This window comes from Mirounga leonina, unplaced genomic scaffold (genome assembly GCF_011800145.1).
Source record: "Mirounga leonina isolate KUSES-001 unplaced genomic scaffold, KU_Mleo_1.0 Mir_125, whole genome shotgun sequence".
Lineage (NCBI taxonomy): Eukaryota > Metazoa > Chordata > Mammalia > Carnivora > Phocidae > Mirounga > Mirounga leonina.
Window position 1 is genome coordinate 69834977 of NW_023270305.1, and position 6889 is coordinate 69841865.

The 6889-nt window shown below is 54.4% G+C and overlaps 1 protein-coding gene across 1 annotated transcript in view; it reads left to right on the forward strand.

Moving 5' to 3' along the window:
* Positions 1 to 534: 534 nt before the first annotated feature.
* INPP4A (inositol polyphosphate-4-phosphatase type I A) overlaps positions 535 to 6889 on the forward strand; it is a 70410-nt gene continuing 64055 nt past the window's right edge. Inside the window, exon 1 of the mRNA XM_035001732.1 lies at positions 535 to 564. The gene's annotated coding sequence lies outside the window, so the exon portion shown is untranslated. The remainder of the gene's footprint in view (positions 565 to 6889) is intronic.

Here is a 6889-nt window from a genome sequence, read left to right on the forward strand (position 1 = left end):
ACGTGTCCTGGCTGTTAAGTATGGTGTTTTGGCCATGAGTACCCAGACCCTGCCCTCACCACGAAGCCTTCTTCACTGAATCCCCAGGGACTGGGGGGATGGGCTGAACGGACATACTGTCAGGGCAAGGCAGAGGCAGCTGCTGTAGCTGGGGTGTAAGCCACCGCCCTGGGCAGGCACACCCTCTTTGCACTGTGATACTGAAGAACGTTGAGCAGCTGTGGCCACGCCCCTCCCAGCACTCCCTGGGCTAAAAGGACAGACCCCTCCCAAAGGGGAGGCAGGAGAGAAGCGGAGTGTGGGGTGGCATCTGCCCCGGTGGCTGAAGAAAGTCAGGGCCCAGCTTCCAGGTGGCCAGCTCTAGTGGGCGGAGAGGTAGAAGCAGGCACCAGGCCAGACCTTACAGCCTTGGGTTTGAGTGGAAAAAGAAAAGGGAAGAGAAAGAACAGTCTCGGGCAGTGAGTGGGGCACACCCAGCTGAACGTTGGGGCTCAGGGCCCCTCCCCAGCCCTAGAGGATCCAGAGAGTTCTGTTCTAGCTGCATCTCCTGGAACCGAGCTTTGAGTAAGTGCCCTGGGCGAGGGGGAGCATCTGGGTCTGAGACAATACCTTCCTTCATTGGCTGGTAGGTCCGTTACAGACCTCCAGTCAGAGTGAAGCTGGCCCACAGGTCACAGGAAGCTGTCGTCCTCATCTCTTTGGCCGTTGGTCCTCTGGGAACTGCCATGTCATTGACAGTGGGCATTGATAGATACTGGATACAGTCCTTCTACACACCTGTTTGGAAATTTCTCTGGCACTCCTGAGAGGCCTTCCTGGCTGACATACTGGCGAACTTTCAGTTAATTATGTGAGGGCTTCAATGGCCAAGTTGACAATGGAGCAAGACATGAGACTTGTCAAAGTCCTGGACATTTCTCGGAGAGAGAAGACTGCATTGACACTGGCGAGCATTGTCTCTAGTAATGAACAGGCAGCTCTTACAATAGACTATAGTGCTTAGTGCAGTGCTTCCATTATCTTTGCTTGTGCTACTCTGGGAAACTTCTGTGGCAATCCAATGACAGACAAAGCCTGGCACATGGGAGTGAGAGGACTGAATCAACACTGGGTCAAGTCTCACCAAGAAAGAGCCTCCAGAATCCCTGGTTCTAGCACCTGGGGCACCCCTGCCAGTAAAGAAGGGGGGAGGGGACAGTAGGCCAGCCCTTCACACAAGGGAGGGTTGGAGAAGATCTTTCACCAGCACCAGTGTGGCCCTCAGATTGTCCCCCATTCATATTTTTGTTGCAATTCTGGTCATGTATTTCCTGACCAAGTCCCCTTGTTCATCTTTGTATTCCTAAGGCCTGGTCCGTGAGAGACCCTCACTGTTGTTGAAGAGATAACATGTAGCGAAGAAACATCATGAGGTGTAGAAGGAAAAAAAGAAGATGCTTAAGAAAAGCGGCTTAAGAAGTGTGGGGTGTGGGAGGGCTCGGAACAGCAGAGGCCACCAGAGGGTCCTTCCCTTTCTGCAGCTGCTGCCTGAACTTCCCCCACGTAGCATGTCTCTCTCATCTCCTGGATGTGAGCCCCCAGACCCAGGTTTGTGCCCATGTTGCGCAGCACAAACACTTTTTTTTTTTAAGATTTTATTTGTCAGACAGCGAGAGAGTGTGTGCGAGCAGGGGGAGGAGCAGAGGGAGAAGCAGGCTCCCCGCCGAGCAGGGTGCCCAATGTGGGTCTCCATCCCAGGACCCTGGGATCGTGACCTGAGCCGAAGGCAGACGCTTAACCGACTGAGCTACCCAGGCGTCCCTCAGCACCAACACGTCGAAGCATGTTTTCAGGGTGACTTATTTTCAGGCTAGTTCCTATAGAAAATCCCCCAAAGGTCATGGCTTATACATGGGCCACAAGTCCATTTTAAAGCGGACTGTCCCAGAGACCTCCTGAAGAGGCTGGTTTTTAGGAAGGACATTGGAGGTGAGGGAACTGCCCTCCGATGTCTTCCAAGGAAGAGCAGCCTGTAAGAGGGTGGCTGGCCAGGGAGGTCTAAACGGCAAGGAGCCAGGTGGGAGCCAGATGAAGACACTGGCGCAAGGGTTCATGGCCTCGCCAGCGCTGTGTAGAGACAGAGTGGGGGCTGTAGAGGGACTGTCAGAAGCCAAGGCCGTGGGGCAGGGGTGCCAAGGCGGGCTGAAGTCGAGGGATGACCAATGCATTGGCTGTGGGGTGTGAGAGGCAGAGTAGTTCAGGAGCCTGCACTGATTTTGTTTCTCAGCTGGAGCAGTGGCAGGATGGAGGTGCCATTGACCGAGATGGGAAAACTGGGGGGCTGGAGGGGAGCTGGAACAGTCTGGGCTTGTCCTGCTCCTGGGCACTAGCCCCTGCTGCCGTTGTTGAGGGGAATATGCAGGCACCCACCCAAGGTGAGCAACTCCTCCCCTCAGAGTCGGAGATGTGCTTTAGAATCTGGGTTAAGGCGTTGTGTTGTATCAGCTACCATATTCGTTAAATGGAGGAGGCAGGCTAGTTAATTGACTCGGGGGAACCCATTTCCACTGCTGCCTGGTCTGTGTCACCAGCAGAGAACTGGGCTTGGGGAAGTGGGAAGCTGGAGATAAAAGGTGGCCGAGCACAGGCCCCGGGGGGTGGGGTCTGGGTGGGGTGGGCTGTGCCTGGAGGTGAGAGGATACACCAGCCCGCACGGGTCTTCTCTGGCCTGACTTTCTGAGGCGTCCACGTCCTGCATTTCGCCACCAGCCGCACTGGATAGGTTATGCAGCACGCTCATTGACTAGGCGGTGTTCTTCGAGTGGCACACTCATGCACACTGAACCTCTGTCCTGGGCCCAAGGCCTGTGTGGCACAGAGAGCGAGAAGTAGGAGAGGGCTGGGTCCCAGGCTCAGAAGGGGAAGGAGGAAGCAGGCCTCCGCAGAAGGAGGACTGTGCTGGGTGCTGCCCCTCAGAACGGGATCCTAATGGACGTCTAGCCCCGAAGCACAAAGAGCCAGTCCTCTTCCCTGGAGGGCTGGGGTGGGGTCGGGCCCTGGAGCCCTTGCATCCGCCATCTCCTTATTTTACAGAGAAGGAACCTGAGGCCCAGAGAGGGTGCTTTGTGAAGGTGACGAGGCTCCCAGCAGCTGACCAGGTCTGGCACCGGCCACACTGCCTCCAGGAACAGCGCTCCGTTCGCCCATCCCTTTCCAGCAGCAACCTTTGGGTCTAAAAGCGTTTGGTTTAGAAAACACGGTGACTATATACTGAAGCACTTGCAAAGTGCCGTGGACCTGGGTGAAGGTTCTGGACGGCTGGAACCTTGGGTAAAAGTGTCAATAGACTCAGCTGGAGGGAAAGAAAGGCCTTCTGGGCTCACGGGTGTTTCCTGTAAAAGTGCAGTGTGGGACTAGACACAGGGGAGGTGAGGCAGAGCCCAGGGGAGAGGCTCGTGTGTCTGACACGGGTCCCTGCACCAGGCTCCGTGTGGGCATTCACGTGTCTCTACATCTGTGCTTGCTCCTCAGCACATCCCAGTGAGGTGGGTGGTGTTACTCCTATTTTACAGATTGTGAAACTGAGGCTGAGGGAAGCTCAGTAGCTCTTGCCCAGTCCCCCGGAGAGGGGCGACACTGACTGAGCAAGTGCGCGGCCTCTCGCCCCTAGCTCTGGGCCTCTGCAAGGTTGATCCAAGGTTCTGGTCGCACAAGAGCAGGTGTTGAGAACCCTCTGTGGAACAGGGTGTCTGGGGCCTGCTGGGCTTGGGGCCAGAGTGCAGGAGGGAAGAGACGAAGGCCTCCCTGTCCTCTACCCTTGCCTTCATTCCTGGGGCATCTGGCCTTTCCTGCCCAGTTAATACCTGAGCCTTGGTGGCAGGCAGCATTCCTTGCTTTTTACGGTCAGGAGGCATAATTGGCTTTGTTTAAAAGATTAAGATCTTTTCTAGGCAGTTGGCTTGTTTGAAAGAGAAAAAGATGAAAGATATGTTTGCTTCCACTATCCTCGTGCATTTTAGGGTGGGGAGGGGCACCGAGGTGTGGAGCATCCAACAGTGAAGAAGTCCCCAAAATGGGCAAATGAAGATCAAGGAACCCTTACTGCTAAGTTCCAGCTTGTCTTAGCTCTTCCTGCCCTGCGTGCCAGAGCCTGTCCCTCTGCAGTCTCATAGCGGCTCATCCCACCCGTCACCGCTACCAGCTGTAGGCGAGCTGGCCGTCTTCTCCACAGTTCAGGATCCTCTTCCTCAGCCTTTCTCAGCAGCCTGCTCACGTTTGTGTCACTTCAGGAAGAATGCCTTGGAGTATGTCTCCCCACCCCAGTAGCACGCTCCTCTGTCCCCAACCAGTCTGTCATTTCCTGTGCACCAAAACTTGACTCATTGCACTTAGGTTTCTGGGATGTCATGTAGACACATTCATTCATTCATTCATTCCAAACATAAGCCAGAGGAGTTTTCTGCTGCCATTGGCTGCTATTCTGGAATATTCAGAAGCCAGACCTTCCTGGTCCTTGCCCATCTGCTGAGTCTTCCTTTACTGGTGACTGACCTGGTCACATGCCCGGGAGCAGAATATGAGCTGTTTTGGCATTGGGTGCACTCAGCCTGCGCCCACCAGTGCCTTTCCCTAGAGCGGAGCCTCCAGCTTGCTGGTCATCCTTGCCCTTGGCCGTTCTGGAGACACTGCTCCTATGCTGGCCTTGCCAGTGCCTGTTACCATAGTCACCATAGCTCTGGCCCATTCAGTTTTTGCCATGGGCAGCTGTACCGCACCCGCCCCATGCCCACCCGAGGTTTGTGCCCATGTTGTGGTGTTTGCACCCATGCTGTTGTCATTCTCTTATTTGCTGGGATTCAAGGAATTGGTGGCCCTGAAGCCCCAAGGGTCCCAAGACCCCTGTTGGGTGTAGACCAGGTCTGGGTAGAGCCCTGGGTAGCCTCAGTTCCCAGCTGGCTCTTGTGGGAATGAGGCTGATCTTGGGTGCCCAGTGGGAGAGATGGGTCTCTTCTTCTCTCCTGGTTGGATTAGCAGCTCTAGAGCCATCTCAGAACTTGCCCTCTCAACCTTAACTCCAGCTTCCATCATGGCATGTGTCTGGGGCGGTGAGGTCTGGGGCTAGCCAGCTGATGTTGGGGTGGGGGAGGAGCAGGAGAGTTATCGGGGTGCCCTGAGCCTTGGAATTATTCACTCAGTCGCCTGGTTGATTGTCTGCTAAAGTGGGTGTTTTTTTTACTTCTCTGTGCTCTTTTCATTTCCTGGCCCCAGGTGGTGGTCTCCCTGCCACCCACGGGCTCTTTTCTCATGAACCGGGCATACCTCCTGCAGAGAACAAAGCATCATTCTTTCCCAAGCACTGTGTGGTAAGTGTGAACCGGTGGCTGTGAGTTTTATTTTCATCACCACCATTTATTGAGTGCCTTGAATGTGCCAGACTTTAGTCAGGGTAACTGTTAGCTGCTATAACAACCACTTCCCGAATCTCAGTGGCTTCACACAACATAGGTTCTTTCTTACTCAAGTTAAGCTCAGTGTAAGTTGTCAGTGGGGAAGGGACGGGGAGCCGGGGCTCTGTTCTACCCAGTCTCAGGGACCTAGTTTCTTTCCATGGAGTCACTCCCTTACCCTGGGCCTTGGAATTATTCACTCAGTCTCCTGCATCCAGCCAGGAATCAGGGGGAAGGGAGACTTGGAGCATCCCATGAGCAGCTTTCCCACCTTTATCTCAGCTGGTGTGCATCCCTCCACGCTCTGTCACAGAGCTGCGCCAAACTGGAAGGGGGCTGTAGAGGGTGACCCAACAGTGTACCTGGGAGAAAGGAAAAGGCCAGACTCTGGTGAGCAAGGCCAGTCTGTCACAGAAGCTGACAGTTTGTTTACTTAATAGGTGTTTGCTAGACCCCTGGTCTATGTTTAGACTTGAATGAGGCACCCAGGAGGAAATGGAAGAAGCAAGGAGCTTAAGTCTGGCATTCATAAGACACAAGGTGCCCCACTGCTCATCCCATGGTCACACCAGGAGGTGCAATATCTAGAGGTACAGACTGGCTTGCCGTGTTAGGGAGACCGAGGCACAGCCCTTGGCTGCTGGGCACTGTCTGCAGGAGGGGCTTCGTGCAGAAGGCGGCAGCTGTCTCTCTCAGGTTGTTGTTGGTAGTGATCTGCCAGTGAGCAGTATGATGCCTCATTGATCAGTGATTGTGGCTATCCTGGATTGTGGGTTTTTGAGAGAAAACCCTTCCTCTTTCTTATTCCTGTAGTAGCCTCCTCCTCAGGGGCTGCTGATTCATGCTCTGACTCACTTAAGCCTTCCATCTGACTTTCTCTCCTGTGCTGCCTGTGTTTGGAGAGCGGAGGCCCAGGGAAGGTTTCCTGGGAGCCCGTTTCCTGTCCGTGGTGACAGTGGTAGGGTGGGCTGGGCAGGGAGAATGGCCCAATTGTATTTGGGCTTTTTGCTTTGGGTGGATTCTGATAGTTCATCCTTTACCTCCATGTGACCTTGAGAAAGTCACCTTGTTTGTACTTCAGTGGCATCATCCATGCAACTCCATTTTCAGATTATTCTCTGAAGAACCCCCATTGTATAAGACAGATGAAAATGGAAAATTCTGTGGCTAGTCCTCCCCACTCAGCTCCAGCTCAGCAGCCCTAAGAGGTTTCTGAGCCAGAGGGGGCCTCCAGAACCCCTTCCAGGCCCAGGAGCCCTTGTTCTGTGGAGGAAGAGGGCAGGCAGACCTTTGCCAAGACTGGCTTCCTGAGAAGTTTCTGACAGTGAACTTCCACCCGTCACAAATCCCATGGACCTATGTGAACCACCACATCCCTCCTGTCTTGCTTATGCTCCTCTACCATCATCCCCCCCACCCCCACACAGGTGGAAGGGCCATGACCAGGTTTGCTATGGAGTTGA